This window comes from Carettochelys insculpta, chromosome 11 (assembly GCF_033958435.1).
Source record: "Carettochelys insculpta isolate YL-2023 chromosome 11, ASM3395843v1, whole genome shotgun sequence".
Taxonomy (NCBI): Eukaryota; Metazoa; Chordata; order Testudines; family Carettochelyidae; genus Carettochelys; species Carettochelys insculpta.
The window spans coordinates 19,045,591-19,066,942 of NC_134147.1; the positions used below are offsets into that span (position 1 = coordinate 19,045,591).

At 44.9% G+C, this 21,352-nt stretch overlaps 1 protein-coding gene and 1 long non-coding RNA gene across 10 annotated transcripts in view; both read left to right on the forward strand.

The window, feature by feature from the left end:
* MARK2 (microtubule affinity regulating kinase 2) overlaps nt 1-21,352 on the forward strand; it is a 110,595-nt gene that overhangs the window by 15,547 nt on the left and 73,696 nt on the right. The window contains exon 1 of one of the 9 annotated variants that reach the window (XM_075005912.1): nt 15,719-15,804. The exons of the other annotated variants lie outside the window; for them this stretch is intronic. The gene's annotated coding sequence lies outside the window, so the exon portion shown is untranslated. Of the gene's footprint in view, nt 1-15,718; nt 15,805-21,352 lie in introns of those variants that run through there. 9 annotated transcript variants of the gene reach the window in all.
* The window catches only part of LOC142019274 (uncharacterized), a 41,538-nt gene that overhangs the window by 10,756 nt on the left and 9,430 nt on the right, over nt 1-21,352 (forward strand). The window lies entirely within an intron of this gene.

Here is a 21,352-nt window from a genome sequence, read left to right on the forward strand (position 1 = left end):
GTGCATGGCACAGCTGGGAGGGGGTCCATTGGATTTTGATAGGGGTTTCTAGATGCTACTAATAATGCAGAGTCTAAACTCTGCTCTGTTAGCGGCTCTTTGAATGTCTGCTTTTTGCAGTTCTAACCTGTCTTGGAAGATGCTTGTTTTCCCAAGGCTAGACGGAAGGGTGGGTCCTGGACTGCTACCTTCTGTTTCCATCTTGCTGTCTGACCTTGGAAGTTGTTTCACCCCTCTTATTCTATGTCTTTAAAGTGGGACTGAGCCTTGGCTTCCTCTTGATGCAGTTGAGAGTTGGTTAATGTTTGTAAAGCACTTGAAATTCTCAGATAAAAGGTTCTATAGAAAAGGCAACAATCTTTTAATATAGAAGCAGTTTATTATGAGACTCGCCCCGTCCCTGTAAGGGCACTACAAACTAGGAATCATGGGAGACTTTTCCTATCACTGCCTAATGCTGAAAATGTTTCTGGTGCATGAAACCTCTCCCTGGCACTCCATGTACTTGAGATAAATGGGGATGAGGTCCTAAGTTAGAAATGTCTGGTAACCCTCTAGCTGTTTTTCTGCATGACAGATCCAGTAACCTGACTTTGCTCTGTGCTTGGTTGCACATGAGTTGGTTATCTGGAATCCAGGGCTCTCCTTTGGAAGCTGCCCATTTTTATTCCCATCTCTTTTGTTCTCTTTAAAATGCTGACTGCTTGCATTTGACTATGCCCTGAATGACAGACCCCTACTGGATTTCAGGTTTAGAGAACTCCTGGTGCTCTTGATTATGGCTTTTGTGAAGCAGGCTTGGAGCTATGCTTACTAATAGCTTGTCTGTATACAAGTTATAGTACCTTAACTACACTGGGATAGTTAAGTCAATACCACAACCTCTTCTCTGCAGTATAGATGACGATGTCAGTAGGAGACACCTTTCATTCCAATGTAGCTGTTCCCATGCATCATATGAGGATTTATAGCGGAGCAATTAGATTGGGGTAAAAACAACGAGAAGTCCTGTGGCACCTTGTAGACTAACAGGTATATTGGAGCATTAGCTTTTGTGGACAAAGACCCACTTTGTCAGATGCATAGGTTGGGGTACATACACTTTGTAGACTATGCCTAATTAGACCAGAGAGGTTTTGGAAATGTATCCTTTATGCCGTAGCAGCTGAACAGGGTCCATCTAGCTTATGATTTTTGGGTTTCTGCAGTGTTCATTATAGTTAATGGTTTCCTGTTCTAGCTCTCTGATAGTGCAGACTTCTTGTGGAATGAAAACCAAGTCAGTGGCCCCAGTCCTTCAGAGGGTGCTTATGGGCCCATAGGTCTGATTGTAGGGACAGAGTTTCGATTTAGGGTAAACTTGACCAGTTCTGGAAGTCCATTTTGACCCCTTTTTAATCAAAATAGAGGTTTACAAAATTCTTCCCCATTCTGCTTACATTTAAAAAAGAAATCTTGCATTGCTAAGTTAATTTGCTTTAAAAAATTCATGCTGTTTACTTTTTGCAGTTAACTCAGACTTGACAATTAAAACAGATGAGTCATTTTCACTCTGTACTGCTAGTTTTCACTTTCTGGCTCTGGTACAGTATGAGGATACTGTGATTGGGTTTGTGGTGCTGGTAGGAAGGCACTTGCATTAACTGAATTGTTTAAGAGTAGAACAATATTAATTTTTTTAAATAAAAATGTAAATTCTATGTGTAACCTAAATTAGTTCCCTCTAGGGTACATTTTCATTAGCCAAAAAACAAAACAAAAAAAAACAGAGATTTATCCTTCATTTGTGTTAGCTAACATGGAGTAAAATTCTAGTGACATTGGCAGTTTGTGCTTTTTAACATGGGCAAGCAGTTTGGGATAAACCTAGGGTCCCATGTATCTTTACCCTAACTTGCTAATTCATTTTAAAACTATAAACTACTTGTCTTTATGTGTATTTTACTTTGCATTAGCTACAGAAGTTAAGGACAAACCCATTTGTGCAGTGAAGATGAAGCTCTAATACGGAAAAGAGGTGAGGTGTCTCAGTATGTTATCTTGCTACATTTGGCTAATACAGGGGAAATGTGAATGTCAGAGTATGTGACACTTTGCCTTGTAATCCAGTTTCATTTAGTGAGGTGACCTTGTAGAGTATAGCATGAGATCTAGGTAAAGTCTGAGTAGGTTGCTTTTAGAAAGCTGAAGAAAAAAGCATTTGTTTGTGGTTTTAGTGTAATTTCTTGTGGTCCAAATACTGGATTTGTCAAGTTTCTGTGTGTGGAAGAAGAAATAGTGTGTTGAAAGAAGATGTTTCTTAGCTTCCCCTTCAGACTGCGTATTGTTTTTTATATACTGCTTAAAAGATAATGTCCTTGCAGTTGTAGGGTTTGTTTGCAGTGGGGTTACTACAGCACTTCAGTGAAGATGCTGCTTACACTGATGGGAAAGGTTTTCTCTCATGGGGGTAATCTCCCCATCATCCATGTCCTTAACAGCAGTACAGTAAACCCTCAAGGTACGTGGGGGTTGCATTTCTGTAAACCCTGCATAACTCAAATTTTCACACAAGCTGTTGGGAGAGGTTGCGGGGGAGATGGGAACCAAGCTGCATCCTGGTTCCCAGCTCCACTGGGCTTGCAGGAGCCATGAAACTGACCAGCCCACCAAGGCTAGTCAGTTTCCTGATTCCCAGAGTGGTGGTGGGGAACTAGGGGGCAGCCTGGTTCCTGTCTCCCTGTGGCTTGCAGACCTGGGAAACTGACCAGCTGGTCAGTTTCCTGGCTTCAGCCAGTGGAGGGGAGCCCAGAACCAGGAGTAGCCTGGCTCTAGGCTCCCCTCCACTCCCTGCCACTCCCTGCTGGCCAAGGTTGGTCAGTTTCCTGGCTGCTTCTCCCTGCCTTCCCCCAGCCACAGGGATGTAAGAAGCACCGCTGAGGGAAGGCAGGGAGAAGGGGATCTTAGCTTGTCTAGCTGCCCACAGGTGCAGGCAGCTAGCCAGGCTGACAGCCGCAGAGCAGCTTCACGTTGTGCTTAACTCATGTTAAAGTGAGTTATACGCAACTTGAAGTTGCATATTTCTAGGAGTTGCTGTATCAAGGTTGACAGTAGAATTTTGCTGTTAACCTAGCACTGTCTACACTAGGGGTTTGGGTCAGCTTAACTCATCACTTTTGAGGTATGGCTTTTCCATACCCCTGAGTGATATAGCTATAATGATCCAATTTCCGAGTCCAGACTAGGATTTTAGTTCTGTGCTTTTTCTGTGCCAATGTTGAGCTTCCTGCCTTGTATCTCAAGTAAGCACTTGGACTTTCTACAAAACTCGGGGGGCGGGGGGGGGAGGGGTTTGTAAGTTACCTGAAAGGGTCATCCATGCTAAAGTCATCATTGGTGACCCACCTGAGGTTACAGATGATTTTTCACATGTCCTTTTGGTGATTTAGTAGTCCAATCCCTGAGCTGCATGCAGACATCACAGGTAATGATGGAAGACAGGGTTGGGCCACAATTGCTGTGACATTTGTCTTTCCTTTCTTCTCTGGTGTTTTTCTGTGGCCACAGTACACTGGTTTTCCTCAGAAGACATTCCTTTCTGACAAGTCTTCACCAGTTATCTGTGTACTTTGTCGTTGTCTCCCAGTATATGGTTTCTGATCCACTCCTCTTGATGCTTATTTTGAAGGTATCTTTAAAGTGCTCCCTGTTTCTTTCTCCTTTGGGGAGCTGGTTGTGCAGCAGTTGTTTTGAAAAACATAAATCAGGTATGTGTACACAATGCCTGTTTTGCTTTGTCTGGGGTTGGTTAACCAGGGCCTCAACACTGAAGATGATGGGTTGAGTGAGGACACCGACATTAGTGTGGCAATCCTCCCTTCTACTTTGCATTGAGAGTCTTCCACAGAAAGTGCTTGTTTGTTCCAGATTTTTCATGGTTTTTTTTAATAAGTCACCCAAGTCTCAGAGCCGTAGAGAAGAGTTGTGATCTCCACTGCTTTGTAAACTAAAAGTCTAGGACGTGTTCTGATACTGTGGTGGTTGGACATCCGGTGAGACAATCTACTGTGCTGGTCTTACCTTTGACACTCTGTGCTGAATCTCAACATGTGTGTCTGCCCTCTGTGGGAGATGGCTGCCAAGGTAGGCCAAGTATTCTACATTTTCTAGTTCTTCTTTGTAAATGTAGAGCTTCCTGGCGTATCGCCACAGTAAAGTACACCTATGCTGAAATAGTCCTTCTCTTGAAAAACTTAGCTATGTGTTTACGCTATTCCTAGCACAATAGTGTCCTGATAGAGTGGTGAGGGTAATTTAAGCTGGTCAGTGGGCCACAAGATGGTCTCCTGGGATAGGGTAGTTTTGCTAACTGTGCTAGCATATCTCAGATTTGTTGGATGTGCTGATTGAACCAGAGTAGTGCTTTGAGTGGATTTAGAGGGAGCGCACGACTCTCACAATATTATGTGCAATTAGCATGCACCTCACTTCATGTGCCCTTGCTTTACATGTCTGTCACTTTTTTAATAAGAGTAGGGAAAAAAAAACTACACAGAGGAAAACCAACGGAATCTGGCAACCCTGGGCATGGGCAACAGTAAGCAAAAAGTCTTGTGGGCCACACGGAGAACCTGAATGCCACCACTATGATAGAAGCTTCTGGGCATTACTCTAGTAATAGTCATTGAATTGGCTCTGACACAGTTGAAGTTCACAGTGAAGACAGGGCTTTGTGTGTCTCTTAGGTTTTAGCCCAGTTATCAAGTATAGTGGGGATTGGGTGGGAGGATCAGTTCACACTTGACTGGATGCCCTTGTTTATTTGTTTTATAGCATGGGTAGACCTCTAGAAATCAGCCTTGGACAGAGGAAAGTGACTGGCTGATTTCAGAACTTGGCAATCAGCCAGTCCCTGTGAATTATTTCTTCATATGTTTTGTTTTCTTCACCTTTAAAGTGGGTTTTCTAATTTTCAAGATGCCTCTTGAGACACTAGAAAAGGAACCAGCTGCTATATTCAGATGTTTCTCTGAGGCAAGGTAGTTCTTGGGGAAGACTAGCTCACTTTGCTGTGTTATCTGCAGAATGCAGGTTGCTATGCTATTCCTGCTAATGAAAGCTGCATCTTTAATGGTCTGCCTTTGGTGGTTTAGCGCTTCACTGCTACATGAATTTCTTGGGGAATAAAAAAATCTTTTCCTTAATTACTTTGATCTTGCCCTTGGAGAGGGATGGATGCTAATTGATTAGGTGACATTCCTTTGTGTTAGTGTGTCTCGGTGTTTGACAAGTAGATTGGTGTAAGACTATGTTTTGGACACATGCTTCAGTGAACTAGTATCCCAATAACTTATATTTCATTTATTGCAGATAGCAATTAAATTCTAAATTAAGTTCAGTCCCATGTAGTTTAAGCCATATGGTAAGCGATGCCTTTTCCTTGTTTCCACAGTAGTTTTTGGCATAAAAGCCTCTTTCACCATTTTGAATAATCCTTAAAAATAAGTAATAATATTAAACATGTTTTTAAACCTGTTCCTCTTTGAAACATTGAAAATATTGCTTGTGAACTACAGCATATAAGGCATTCTGCCAATAACCAACTGAATGAGATGTAAAACCAATCCCTTAATGACAAAGTGTTTAATACTAGTTGTTCAATTTTCATTAGTTTTTTTTTTAAATAAATCATTTAGGCTTTGAATAAATACCTCTGTTTTTCAAGATACTTGAGTACCCCCCTTTTGCTTGTAAATATGTTCACTTAATATTAACTTTCTATACAGTTAGTTCAATATAAAAATGCTTGTACAGTTTCAGCTCTGCACAGCTCCTTTTAAAAAAGTAAATGCCAGTCTGTAGATTTCTTAGTTGCTTAGGCCTCCATGTTGAGGTAACTGATGCTCTTCATGTGGCACTTTCAAAATGTGAGGTCTGGAGCACTTGTGCCCTCAAATTTTTGGTACCTTTTGCTGACCTTGAGTTTGGACAAGCAGACTGTGCCATTGAAATCTGATGGCTTTCTCCCAAAAGACGAGGCATATAGTCCCAGTGATCTGACCAGATGCTTCATTTGAACAATTATAATTTATCATTGTAAATTTATGGAAGGTGGTCAGAAACTTTGATTGATGGCAGTATAAAACCCACAGGTAAATTCTCTTTGCAGTAGTGTGGTAATCACCATGGTTGGTAGCATTGCTGTAAACAGTTGCAGGATGACATTAGAGAGGGAGTTGCATTTAGCTGACAACTTTATTAATTTATATTATAATAGCACCTGGGAACCTCAATCAAGATCAACGCCCAGTGCTAGGCACTATAGACATATACCATTTCATGCACCTTGGTGAAATACCCCCTGTGTATGTAGCTTCTCATCCATTCCTTAAAAAGCTGAGTGTTTTGGGGGCTTTGGGGAGACAGGCAGAATATATAATTCAGTCCTCCTTGTATCTTGTCTCATGGAAAATGAGCTGCTGCAAACCTCCATTGGTTACATCTGCATTCTGGAAAATCTGGAAGGCCATGTAGAGAAACTAGTTTCATTCCCAGAATTGTTCGTTGGTTTGAGAATTACAGTTGAAAGATTAGAACAGATCATTTGCTCTCAAAGCACCTGGGGACAGAGGAGCCGCTGCTGAAGTGCAGAAGGATTTATTGCTGCTTATGCACATGGAAGGATACCTGATGTCGGTCTCTGGTGTAATTGGAGCGAACATATGGTGCTTACAGCAAAATCATGGAGGCTGAAAAATATCCTGGGCGTAATACTCCATCTCAGGGCTGGTTAGAAAATTTTGTTCCCCTCCTGTCAAGATTTTGGCAAGATACAAAACCCATGTGTTTTGATTCTGTAATGCCACCATTTTGCCTCATAGAATTTGCTTTTGGGATACCTCATGCTCTCATTCTCTTCTGCAGGTCAGGCTCCCTGGGTGGACTAGAGCTCCCTTCCTGGTAAGGGGAGGCAGTGCAGCCATGGCAGTCATGTGGCTGTGGGGCAGCCCAGCTAGGGACCGTGGCTCATAGAAGAGAACTGAAGGCAGGAGGCACGTGAGCTATAAGTCCCAGGAGTCATTGGGCTGGCATTTCAGAATAAAAGACTTTTGGTTTTTTAGGTGATTTAGATTTTGAACCAGAAAAAAAAATCACAGTTTCCCATCAAAAGCATTCACTAAACCCCTACAGTGCTGCCACTTCTAGCGTGAGACAATGATGGGGGAACAGCATGCAACAACAATTTGGAGTGGATCAGAGAAGGAAGCAAACACCATAGCAAATTGAGATTGCAGCGAAATATACCTCCAGCATAGAAGCGGGTAATATTTTGAGACCCTGCATCCAAATTCCCTGATGGGGATATCCATGGTTGGAAAGCAGTGCTCATCCAAGAGGCATGCCAACTGCTTTAGCTGCTGCACTGGATGGAATCAGTTGTTTGTTAGGATAGTGGGGCTATGTGGTGGAATTGATTGACCACCACCAACAAAAAAGCAGATGCCGGAAAGAATTGTAGGATCAGAAGCAAATTGAAAGACTGTTTACAAAAGGATTATGCAGCTTGCCCAGACGTGGAGGGAGGCGCAGGGCACAGTAGTCAAAAGCCTCTTAATTTACATACAAGTGTGTTCAAAGGGGCTTGCAGTCTGTCCTCTTGGGAGAATCAGGACTCTGTCCTTCCCTCCCCAGCTCCCTGTGCCACTGTTTAGTTGGCCAGGTGCCTTGTGGAAGTGTGGAGGAGATAGGGGAAAGAAGGGTTTCTTGACTTCCACTGAGGCAGCTGCTGGATGTGAGAATTAATAAGATCCTTGACTCCTACTTTGCTCCTTAGGCTTTCTCTTGGGTATTGCCATTTTCAAAGGAGAGGAAGTCAAAGGTCTCATCTTATTTTGGCCTTCATTTGGCCAAATATCTGGGGATGAGAGCGTGTAGGAGCCACCATGGGTGTAGTTGTGGATGCTGTGAGGCTAACTTATTAGAAGTGAATGCGTCCTGAGGCCAGTATCCTTTTAGGCATTCTGGATAACCCTGGAGGAATAACTTTAAAAAACCTTAAATAAGCACTAGACTCTAGGCAGCGAAGAGGGAGGAGAGAGTCCTGTGTGAACATAAAGCCGGAAGTGGTTGAGACAAAGCAAAACAAAAATAAATAAAAGGTGGTGAAGGGAAATGGCAAAGCTGAGGTTACAAAGTTAGTGCTGTAGGGCCTTATCTCAACATGCAAGTTGTATTGTTTAGTTTTGCTGGTATGTCATACTTGTGTCACTCCTTTCTTGTGAGTGCCATTATACCAGTATAAAGGTGGATATGCTACTATACTTACTGCCATATGAGAAGGGGAATAAGCTGGTAGATCTGCATCTGTACAAGGGCTTTTACAGGTGTAAATATACTGGTTTTAAAAAACCCACTTTTGTAACTGACAGTTGTCCTAGTAAAATCTGTGTGTAGGCCTTAGAGAAAACTCCTTAATAGTAAGAGTAATGTGGGTTAGTTGATAAAACAGTTTCCATTGAGCTAGCGGTGTGTGATCCTGTCTGTGCCCCAGTTCTGCTCCTTCCCTCAATGCCAAAGCAACGAGGGGTCCTGTGGCACCTTATAGACTAACAGAAATGTATGAGCATAGGCTCTCGTGGGTAAAGACCCACTTCTTCCACTGCATCTGAAGAAGTGGGTCTTTGCCCACGAAAGCTTATGCTCATACATTTGTTAGTCTGTAAGGTGCCACAGGACCCCTCGTTGCTTTTGCAGATCCAGACTAACACGGCTACCCCTCTGATACTTCCCTCAATGCTGCACCCTTCTCAGTTCTTTGACATCCCCTAAGTGTGCCAGTCCTCACTCTTCCTCCTCCAGCTTCTTGCATTCCACAAAACTGCTGATTACAGTCTGCAGAAGGGAGAGGGAAGTGTGCTGATCAGCAAGGCCTGCCAGATTCCAGGAGGGGCTGACAGCGGCTGGTGGGCGCTCAGCACCCAACATTTTTTCCTCATGGCTGCTGCGGCCATGGAGCACCCACAAAGTTGTTGCCCTATGGGATGGAGCATTGAACTAGGGTTCAGAAAACTGGGTTCAACTCCTGGCTCTGCCACTGGGTGACAGTCAGCAAGTTTCATCTCCCTTTGTCTGTGCAATGGGGTTGATACCTTTTGTAAAATGGTTTTCACTTTATGCATGAAAAGTGCTGTGGAAGAGCCATTAGTGTACTATAAGAACAATCAACAGCATTTTGTATAGGAGCTTATTAATGGAAGTAACCTGTCTGATGTAACACAAAAAGGTCAGTGGGTGAGCTGGAAGTAGAACCCAGGTTTCCTGATGCCCAGGCCAACATCCTATACACTGGGCCACAGAATCTTTGCTAGTGACTATTGCTATTAATGCTATTAGTAGCCTCCTTTCAGTCACCTAGACTGCATTTAAGAATACTAGCTTGTGGGGAGTTAAGAAGCAAACATTACGGAGGGAGTGGGGGGCAGAGGAGGGGATTTAACTAAGGCACACAGTCCACCTTCCCTTTGGATCTAGTCACTGTGCTGTCCAAGATAAGTTTTGAGCTGAGTCTCCCTCCCTCCCTATCTTGGAGACCAGCTGTATTGCAGCAGACCATTGCACCATGGGAAAATGAGAGCTAGAGTGCTCCAGCCCAAACTTCCTGTGTGACTTTGGGCAGCATTGTATAATTTCTCTGTGCCTTAGTTTTCCATCTATAAATGGGAATTGTAGCACAGCCCTGCTTCATGGGGTTTGAGAATCATAAGTGCATTAAAGATTTCGAGCCTCTTAGCTGTTACTGTTGTGGATGCCAGAAAAGTATTCATTGGAACATCTACTGTACACCTCTAAATCGACCTTCATTAAGATTAGTTACAGCCACTGCAGTGGCTGATATCCATGCTACTCTCCTTGTATCCATGATGCATGTCCCACCAGGTGTTCTGCCATTGACGGAGGAACGACAGTTATGGCGGGCTGAAAGCCAGGGCTCCTGGCCAGGAGCCCAGTTGTCCTGCAGGGTTCTTGGCTCTGCACTGCCAGCTGGGGGCAGGGAGCCATTGTCCAGGCTTCTCAGCTCCCTGGCCTAGCCTGCTGGCAGTAGCTCAGCAGGGAGTTGCATCAAGACAGCCAATAGCTGATTCTACATAGGGGCTGCATCACCCTTACTATGCCCACATAAGTGCTACAGGTTGAACCTCTCTAGTCCAGCAAACTCTCATCCGGCAACATCCATTGTCCAGCATGATTTTGGTTAACCGGCTGTCCACTAACCATGTGTGGCCAAGTTTCTTGTGGTCCCATAAAGCTGTTTACAGCCACCAGTCCTGGCTCTTCATGTTCCATGCTTTTATTTAGCTCTAATTTACCCCTAAATGTCTTCTAAGAACCCAGTCAGCAGGGGAACAGTTGGTAATGCTGCTCAACAATATTGACCTCCTGTGATTCTGCAAATTCCCTCATTTGGCACCAGTCTGGTTACAAGGATGCTGGACTAGTGAGGTACGCCTCTCATGGTGGTGGAGATACATGTGTAGAGTAGGGCACTTAGATCTCCGGGACAAGGCTGTAGTGCATACGTTGGCATAACTAGGTCAGTGTAATAAGCTACCTTATGTAGACCAGGCGTAAGATAGAATGACTGAGCCCTTCCCTAGTATAGTTCAGCAAGACACTCAGAGATACACTAGTGTCCTGGGATTTTATAAAATTCTTCTTTTGAACATCCTTGATAGTTTGGTTACTCAATCACAAGTTATGAAACCAAAACTATCACTGGGAGTTTCCGGAAACCACCTCCACAGCATGTCTGCCAAGGGGAGGAAGAATTGCTCATAAATCCAAATGCCCGCTGAGTTGATGCCCACAGGGACCTGCAGGTAATGTTGCGAGCTGCCATCTGTTTCCAGAAAGCCTTTTGTTTTCCCAGTCACCTGAGATTTGTTCTCATAGTCTTGAAAGTACTTGTTAGGCTGGTCTGCTCACGTTTTATTCCTGATCTCCTCATTTGCTGCCCTGGGCAAGTAGACTGAAACTTCCCACGTTAGCAGGTGCTTAGTCAGTTCCTTCCGTTCTTCACTGTCTTGAAATGCAGCTGCATGGAGTTAAGCTTTCGCTGTGTGACGTTTGGGGAAAGGGGCCCCCGGGTTAGTGACTGTAGCTGGTTGAGCAGGGCTAAGTTTTGATGTGGATGGCAATGAGGGCAAGGTTACTCAGAAACCTCCACAGGCTGCATGTTTACTACTTGTTTTAAATATGCTCATCCTATTTAGCCACTTCCAGGGTGTTGAGAGACTTAATTAACCAACATTTATAAAATACTTTGTGATCTTCTCCTTGGATCTATCTATGCTTCAATTACCCACAAATCCTTTCACTTCAGTTTAGGCAAGCACACCAGTAGAGCTCTCAGCTTGGACTAGTCCTGGCTATGAGAATGGGTGGAAACCTAGTTTCTGCTTTCATTTGGGCTGGTAACCTGCTAGTTCAGGTAGTCCTCCTGTAATTCCCCATGTATGCCTAGAAGGTCAAACAGCAGCTCCCACAATTTACTGGGAGAGAATCAGACCAGCTCAGGTTGCTGCAGCAGCACAGAGAACAATGACATAAGGCTCCAGATGTCCTGGCAAGGCAGCAGAATGAAGCACAAGTGAGCAGAGTAGCTCAGGTGTGATGCTGCAGTGTGGCTGCATCTACCCATGCTAAGGTATCACCTGGGAGGTTGTGACCTGCGTCAGGGGCCTGCCTGAGACTCCTTGCTGTGTACGTGGGTCAAAGTGGGTGACTTGGTGGGCCAGATTTTGCCTGAGCCTGCCTTAAAGATTGAGAGAGCTCCCCAAAAGCATGAGACAGCCTCCCCGCCCACCCTGCTCCTCCATGAGTCTTTAAATGGAAACATCAGACTTGATACTTCCAGAGGGATGCCCTTAGTAAAAGGAGGCTTGAGCAGGGCCTAGCCCAGTCGAGGGTAACCCACAGATCATGGGGATTCTGTGTGTGGCCTGCAAGACATTTTGTTTATTGTTTCCTATTTGCAGGGTTGCCAGATTCCACTGGTCTCTGTCCAGGTAGTTTTTTTCCAACCCATGTTACTAAAATTATATGCATGTAAAGCAAGGGCACGTATAGCGAGGTGCATGCTGATTGCACCTCAGGTTGGCTGCAAGAGCCATGTGCTGTTATGGTTCAGTCCGCATGCCATGCAGATTTTAGGTGTGTAAGCACAGTTAGCGAAACTATTCTATCTCAGGAAACCATCTTGATTACAACAATCTTGCAGCCCATTGAGATGGAGGACTGCCCACTCGCTAGCCTAGATTGCCTGTCACTGGCCTAGCCTAATGGCGTCCTGCTCCCTGACTGGGGCCCCTAAATGTTACTGCACTATAGATATTACAGGTTGAACCTCTCTAATCCAGTACCATTGGGACCTGACTGGTGCCAAGCGAGAGAATTCGCCTGACCACAGGAGATCGGTATTGGCTACCAACGTTACTAACCCTTCTGTGCTTACTAGGCTCTTGGAAGACATTTGGGGTAGATTAGAGTTAAATGAAAGCACAGAACACTGACAGCTAAGGCTGGTGGCTGTAAACAAACATTATGGGACCACGAGAAACTTGGCCACGTCCGTGATAAGTGGTCATCTGACTGACTAAAATCATGCTGAATTACAGATGTTGCCAGATGAGAATGTACCGGACTAGAGAGGTTTAATCTGTAATAGTAGTAGCACTTGAGATCTGGGTTTAATTCCTTGCTCTGGTACAGGTTACCAGTGTGATCTTGAGTATGTCACATCACCCCAGGCCTCCGTTTCTCTATCTGTCAAATGGGAAAATTTGTTTAGATTGTAAACTCTTGAGGAGGGTGGGGGTTAGGATGGGCAGAAGGTTTTTGGCGATGTCTGTGGACTGTGGGAGTCTGTGGTGTGCCTGGAATGGAGGAGAGAACACCCACCCAGTCTTGGCTGTAAAATTATTATCTATATTGTTGTGGTGCCAGGAGATCCCAGCCATTTAAAAAAAACCAGGGATGTAACCTTCTAGGCCTTTATAAAGACTGGCACAAACACAGTGTTTCCTGTGCCTGTTCCATTTAAATTCCTATTTTTAAAATATTGATGTACTTTATTTCCCTATTCCTGTTCTCAGGCTCCAGGAGGGGTGAGGAACAGTTGATTCAGGATCTCATTTTAGGGGATGTGGTGTCATAAAGGTGTTGGATGTTCAGCCTTTCTGAATCCCTTTTAAAATTGTCATTCCCTGCTGAGAGGCAGAAATAGAATAGGAAGGCTAAGCTCTCTCCTAAAGTGTCCTCCACCTTTTTGTGGAGAAAATGAAGAGGGGTGGAGAATACGAAGTTCAGTCTCAGATTATGTGGTAAGTGTGAAGATCAGCCAGTAAAACAAAGTCTGTATGGCTCTGGGCATGCACACAGTCTCCGAGGGGGTTTTCATTCACAATGTGCTGCACCCTCTTTGATTCCCCAAGAGGCTGCCAGAGCTCACGGCTGAGACAGAGGCAGATTTCCAAGGGGGTGGTCCTATAGCTGGAACTTTGTGTTTATTTGGAGCAGGCTGTTAATGAATCATGATCCCTGGGTGCTCTTTCTCATCCTGCCACTGGGCTCTTGTGTCTTTCACCCTTATCTTGGGTACTTTCATGGCCCACATTACAGTACAACCTGGTGCTTCACAATCTTTGTATTTATCCTCATGAGCTTTGTGTGAGGCATGGCAGTGCTGTCATCTCAGTATACAAATGAGGAACTGAAGCACAGAGAGTAAGTGCTTGCCTGCTGACAGTCCCACAGGAAATCTGTGGTGGAGCGTTGAATTGAAGTTGGTCCTCAGGTCCCGAACCATTGCCTCACACTTCGATCAATTATAGGAACAAACCACTTAACAGGTCCAGTTTAATCCAAATCAGTTTAGCTACATTACAAACGAAGCAAATTCTCACTTGTTGGAGTATGGGTGAGGTTTTCTGAATGACTAAGGGTGATTTAAGATCTTCTGGTGAAAGTCACTCTGGAAGCATAAAGTGCTGTAAGACAGGATATAGCTGTTAAAGGGGTTGGCAAGTTTCTTCGAGTATTAATGGCCTGCACAGCGGGTAGGGTGTGTACACAAGAGGCTGCCGTAGTATGGTGACTAGCATTATTCCCAGCAATCACCTCAGTTATCTGCTACAATCTGGGGATGTATAAGGAAGACATTGGCACAGCCCTGACTCTGTGGCCATGCAGTGGGGGAAGTAGTTTTGCTGCTCTCCCTCAAATCAGGCAAACTCCGTGGAGCACAGTGATTCAGTGTTGCTTCTGAGCCTTCTCATAGAGAAAAGTAACATCCTGCGTGGAACGTTAGCGTCATGGCTTTCAGGCAGGGTGGATTTGGAGCCACTCATAAATGTTTGGCTTTTAACATCAGCTTGTGGAATTAAATTAGGAAATCAAACAAGCAGCATTTTAGTTTGCGACCAGCTGTTTCTGCAGCTCTGACCAGGGAGCACTGTCTAGAACCAGACAAGATCGCCTCTGTCTGAGTGAAGGGGCATGGCTGAGGAGTGAAAACAAACTCTGCACATGCACTCTTTTAGGGTATTGCCTGTGCCAGACAGGCAGATGCAAAGGCAAGTATTTGGGAGCCGTTCATTTGTCATGGAAGGGTTGGAGGAACAGAGGAATGAAACCATTGCCATCTCTCTTGAACTTCCCTGTGTCTGGAAGCAAAGGCCAGACCTTCTGATGGATAGTTCTGAAGTCTTAAAATGATTAATCTCCATTGGGGATTGATACCATAAAAGCCTTTTCCTGTGATGTCTCTCTCAAAATCTTTTAAAATTAGAACTAAAGGCAGCAGTGAAAAAAGCGATGTTAGGCATAGGCAGGCCGCTCAGCTGAGAAGGAGAATGAACTGTGAAGAAATTGTGCTGATTATGGCAATTGCTGAAAATAAGACCCAAGATCTTGTGAACTAAAAGGATGGTGTCTGAGGCACGTGTTAACCCAGGGGAAGTGAAAGGGGATCCCAAGAATTGGAGAATTAGAAACTAAGTTTTTGGGGGCTGGAACTGTTGTGTACGACGCTGGGGTCACTGCCAAAACTTGCCAAATAGTCATTCCACCTGTGAGCTGATTAGGTTTTTTCAAACATCAGGATCTCTTGGCTGACACTTTGCCAAAGGGACTAGTGATTTTCAGTGTCCCATTTGAGATGCTCCAGAGCGGTCTGATTTCAGCGAAGTGCTGCATGCCCAACCTTTTTATTGCTCATCGCTTCTAGAAAGCTGGCTCATGAGTTGCTCATGGATACCAGGGGACTCATTTCTCACACCACTTAGGTTGCAGTACTTCCTGAACCCACCTTTGATTCCCACTCTTGTGATCCAAGCTCTTCCTTTCCTCTTGTTCTGCCCTGGCAATGATCACAGCGCATCATTGATAATTTTTGCTGAGGTGGTGGTGGCATCTTAAGTTTCTGGAAGTATGCCAGCCCTTTTCTGACCAGGAGAGAGCACCATCATGGGGTGTTTCTTCACCCCCTCCCCCATGCATTTAGTTTTCTTAGCTTCCAGATTTCTCAGGGTGCAGCTGCTTTGCTCTGCACTGCCTAGCTGCAGGAAGTTCTTTTTTCCTTAAAAAAGCAGTGTGACCTCCCCTCTATGTTATGGGAAACGAAAGGGGCGGTGCTTCAGCACATGGAAGTAACCTTCAGTTCTCTTATGACGCTGGAACAAACCGGAGTTACTAGCCATGAGAATTGGGAGCCGGCCTGTCTAACAGCTCCTGATAACTGCCTTGATATGGAAGAAGATTAATGGGCTAGTGAGTACTTGGGACTAGTAGTTAATTGTCATCTCAGGGCTGTACTCTTTGGGATCTATCAGGGTGTTTGCAGACTGCAGCTGTCACACCTATTCTAGCTCTTCCTGAGTGAAAAGTGAGAGAAGTAGCAAGGTGTGTTGTCTTTTTGTCTCTGAAAGAAGCTGGGATTTCTCAGTGACAAGCCTGTAACAAACACCCTGGCTTTCAAGTAGGCTGGGTGTGTCAGAATTATTCTTGGAACCCCTGATGGGACATTGAATTTCTTTAAACCAGTTATTTCTTTCTTGTCCTAAGCATTTTTCAGTTGCTTTTTGTTCATTCCAACTCCATTTCCCTCCCACCCACCCTTTGCTCTGGGATCTAATTGACCAGAATGACATTAAAGCCTCTAATTAGCCCAGTGCAAGCGGCACACCCTCATTCTCTCCTTTTGTTGCTCTTAAGAACCAAGAAATCTGCAAATCATAATGTAATAAAAGGAGCTAAGGGAAAAGCTTCAGTGGAATTGGAATTAAGGTGCCAAATGGGAGTCTTTGAAAAATGATTGTGTGCAGTTCCACTAGTAATAATGTATCTCCAACTATTTATTTTCATCGATGGTGCATTTGGCATATAGTCTGACCAGCAGAAATGAGTGTGGCCCCATATTATTTTGGTGGTCCACAAACTCAATCTTTTCTCCCTTGCAGAAGTGCAATACGTGGGAGATAGCTTTAATGTTCTGCTTGTCGTGTTTGAAATTCCCTAGGATCAAAAGTTAGGATCCTAGCAAGGCTGGTTTGGCCTGCCATGTTGCCTTGTAGACTCATTATGTAGGATGACATCAACTCTTCTCTCGCTGAGTGGGCATTAAATTAAACATCTGTGTGCTGTTCATATTTGTAGCCATTTGACCAAGTGTCATTGGCCTGCTATTTGTGTGGTTCGTTACCAAGCTGCTGCTCCAATAACAATCCTTGGCACCTGCCCTTTTACCTTCATGTTAGGCTTTTAGAACTTCCCAGTCTCTAAACCCAAATCTGATCTCCAGCACTGTTTTATGAGGGTCACAATAAAAAGCTTCATTTTCTAAGCCACAGATAATTTTTGCAAGGGGAGATAGCGGATATCCCCTGCATCAGAGGGGTGTTTGATGCTCAGTTCATGCAGGCTTGCAAAATCCTATGTGCAAGGAAGAAAAGTGAGCTATGGGAAGTGACTCTGCTCTCGTTCTGGCAGTCAGTGTCCAAGTGGTGCTTAGGGTTTGAATTTCTGGCCCCAACTCAGTCTGTTAGGCCATGTTACTTCTGAGAGGAGATTGAGTGAACATGTTGCAGAGTGTTGTATGCTCTTCTCTCCCATGTCCTGGAACCAGCACAGCTACAACAACACTACTTGGTTTTAAATTTACTTTAGTAGCGACTCGGGACCCCAGCCGAGGTTGGGGGGCCCCCCATTATTTTGTGTAAATTTGTAGCAATAGTACTAGGATATTCCCCAGAAGCATCAATTCAGGTTCAGGGCCCCAGTTAATGTGTGTAGTATTAACACTACCACAGGCTTGACCTGAGGACTCAGTTGAGAGCAGATACCATTAATTAAAGTATCTACATTCCTAGCAGTTGGGGCCCTTAGGTTGGTGGTGGGCAACCTGTGGCCCAGGGGCCACATGCAACCCATTAGGTTCTATGTATGGCCCACAGGACTTTTTGTTTGCCATTGTCCATGTGCAGGGTTGCCAGATTATATTGGCTTCCACCTGCATATTTTTTTCTTACTGCTATTATTAAAGCGACATGCATTTAAAGCAAGGGCACGTGAAGTGAGGTGCTTGCTGATTGCGCACATTGACTGAGAGCTGTGCAGTCCTTCTGCCGCCAATCAAAACACTGCTATTGTTCAGTTGGTGCACCCCGCAAATTCCAGGTATGCAAGCACAGTTAGCAAAACTAACCTATTCCGAGAGACCATCTTGGTTACAGCAATCTTGGGGCGCACTGAGGTGGCCGGCCTCTTATGCAACTGTCTCGCTAGCCTGGGTTGCTCATCGCTGCCTTTGGTGCTACCATAATACTGATAAAATTCACATCATAAGGGGACCCTGATCTCAACTGGGGCTTGTAGGTGCTACCATGGTACTAAGATTGAGCTGCATTGTGCCAGGTGCAATCCTGATGTGTAATAAGAGACAACCTGTTCTGGAGAGCCTATAGTCTAATTATCAAGCTCTTAATTGATATGAGGCTCTTCGGTGTCACAGTAGCAGCTGCCGTGTCCCCTAGTGATTAGAAGCAGTTGCTGAGATTTGGTACGCATACCGGCCTGGGTTTGCAGAGGTGCTGAGCACTGGCAGTTCCCTCTGCTTTCCATGGGAGTTATGATTGCTCAGGCTTTGTCACTTCAGGCAGCACAAATATCTGCTTTGTTTCCTTTGACACTTGGCCAGTGCTGCTTTTTTCAGTCAAGTTATCGCCGAAGAATGTTTTGCTTCCCAGTAACCTTGCTCTGTTAGCACAAGGAGCTGTGAAAACTTAGCAATAACTCCAAGGTCACTTGGTCTTAAGCAGCATCTGGCATTCTAGTAAGCGGTCAGTGATAGGTATCTGCTTTATGCTTTACAAAGATCCCCTGGTAGGGGGCCCTCTTGGTATTTACTTGCTAAAGCGCCCCACTGGCTTGTATGGGCTTCACACCCCCACCCCAACCCTAGCTCACCCTGCCTCGAGTTTTAATCCTTTTCCCTGTAAACAATCTGAGTACAATGTGCCTGTGTTGGGTTCATGTGAGCTTTATCTTTTCGCCTATGGTTGGTGTTGGAGTTTGAGATACAGCAATCAGTCGGAGTTAAACTATCTTAGCAGGAGTGTCGCAGAGTGTAGTTTAAATGAGGAGGCTAGATGGGGGTGAGCAGTAGTAAAGAGGGCGTATGTGGTAAATGCACCAGGGGAAAGTGTGGAGGGTATTGGGAACTTCTGTATGATGGGGGCGGTCTTTGATCAACTCTGTGCTCCCCTTTCTCCTCCTGGGTTCCAACTTTTTTCTAGCTCGGCTCATGGTGTGGCACTGATTTTCTGTAAGCAGATGTATGCCTCAGCTGACTAGTAAGTGATTGATTGTTTCATGGGAAAATACAGGCTGCATCCCCAACTGGTTGATTGTAAGGACAGCAGAAGAGGCAGGTACGGTTGTTCTGGTTGGATGGTTAGGAGCTCTGCCCTGTGCTTTAAGGTGGAATGCGTTTTGTCTGAGCTCTTGACTGGGAACTTGAACTGAGATTTCAGGTCATTTTTTAAAAAGTCCAAATTCCCCTCCTGCCACTTCTCGTCCCACTTCTCTTTGCTTTAGAAACCGTCCTAGATGTCTGGCCTGCAAAGCACCAGATTCTTGTGGGATCCCTTTTCCCCACAGCAACTTCAAAGAGCTGCAATCTAGGGAGAGCAATTCTGGCTCTGCATTTTTACTTCAGTTATTTCATTGGAGTTTTACAATGGATTTGGTCTTGCATCAGACAGGCTGTGCAGTGTAATGGTTGAAATGGGAGATGCTGGGAGTCTGGATGCTTGGATTCTCTCCCCAGCTTTGAAGGAATGGGGCAAGTTCTAGAGTAATGGAGGGTAACCTGTGGCCTGCAGCCCACATTCAGTCCACTGGGACTCCACTTATGTCCCCCTTGGCTGCCTCTCCCCCTCCCCTCCCCCCCGGCTCTTGCACACCAGGATGCTGGATCCCTGCACTTCTTTGCTCCTAACCCACCCTTCCAGAGCTGGAATGCTACAAATCAGCTGTTGGTTGCTGTTCCAGCTCTGGGAGGGAAAGGAGGAGTGGGGACAGAGCACGAATCAGGAGATTTGCATGCTCTGAAAGTACTCGGTTGGAGGAGGAGGAGCAGTTAAAGCTCTGGGCTTTGGTTCCCAGTGTGACAGGTGTGTGAAGGAGGGTGGGACTGCAGGTGGAACTCCTGTGGGCTGTGGTGTCCTGTTGGCATGGAGGAGGACCACTCCTGCAGCCCACTTGTGTTTGGTGGTTGCCCATCGCTGTTCTAGAGCTAGAAGTTGGGACTGGAAGTCAGGATGCCTGGGTTCTAGCCTCAGCTCTGGGACTCTTGTGCCGAATCAACAGCAGAGTCCAATCCAAGCTCTGCCATTGGCTTGCTAAATTACTTGCTTCATGTCTCTGCCTTAGCTTACCCATTAGCAGGACGGTTACTAGGGTCTGGGCTTTCCAAGGTGCTGAGTAGTTTAATGCAGAGTTCCTTGGGTAACAGGTCTTAATATATGGGCAGCAGTAGCATGTGCAGCAAAGCAGTTTTGGATGGATGTGAGGGAGGGGTTGTATTAAGTTCACACTTCATAAGGCCACAAAACGTGGTTGCCTCAGGACAGCAGGTGCTTTGTGCATAAGCAGCAATGAGAAGTTTTTTTTCCAGGGCCATTACAAACTGACCTCAAGAAGAAAAACGCCATTGGCATGAGCTGGGCCTGTACATCAAGACTAAGCTCTACTTTGCCACCATCTAGCCTGTGGAGGAATGGATATGTTGAACCAAGGATATGCGGGATTTTTACTTGCTGCCTGCTCAGCCTACTGGGTACCCAGTGTTCCGGCAGACATGTCTGAGAAGAGATGCTGACATTTCTCTTGCTGCCATGGCTCTGCTGCTTCTGTTCGTGAATATCCAAGAGTGAGAGCTGCAGGCTTGGCAGGCTGCCTGTTCTCATGTTGCTGGTACACAGTCTGCAGCCAACACAGTGGTAGTTACACAGTAGTCCTCCATTCCTCAGCATCCTCACCAGCAAGTTGTTGACTAAACTGGTGTTTCCCCAGGTTCAGAAATGACTTGGGGTAGCTAGCTCCAGTGTACCACTCTGTAGTTGTAATGATCATTGTGGCTGTAACTGATGAGCATGTGATTGTGCACAAAAATTCTAATTCTTCTCGCTGTACACTGATGGTTGCCAAATAGCATCTCTTATTAACAAGGCACAGAGACCTGTGTCCATAAAGCACCATGTATACTGGACAGCACCATGTAAGTAATACTCAACGCATATGTAGCGCAACTTCACTGATCTACCTCACAGTTTTGTAGGGACGCAGAGAAATCCCAAGATGGTGTGAATCCATGGCAGTGCTGAGGGTGGAACCCATGTTTCCAGAGTTCCTTTAGTATTGTTTGCTGACCACTCAACCATACTCCTTGCATATCATGGATTGGATCAGTTGAGGGTTTACCCAGCATGTCTCTTCCTCGTAATAGTACATAGTAATCATACCATTGTGGTGGCTGGGGACCAACCAGAGTCTGTTGTGCGGGGCACTGCATAGTGTGTAACTCTGCATTTTCTTTAGCATTTGCCCATGTGTTTTAGATCAGGGTTTCCCCATACTGTGTTCCCGTGCGATATTTAAAAAAAAAAAAAAAAAAAAAAAAAAAAAGCTAGCAATATTTTTCTTCTGAAACACTTAATAAGAAATTGTTGTGTATCAAAAATACTAAGGTATTTGAGTAGTATTTAGATTGTAGGTATATTAATATTTATGACACATTCATAATAGTAGTTATGTGACT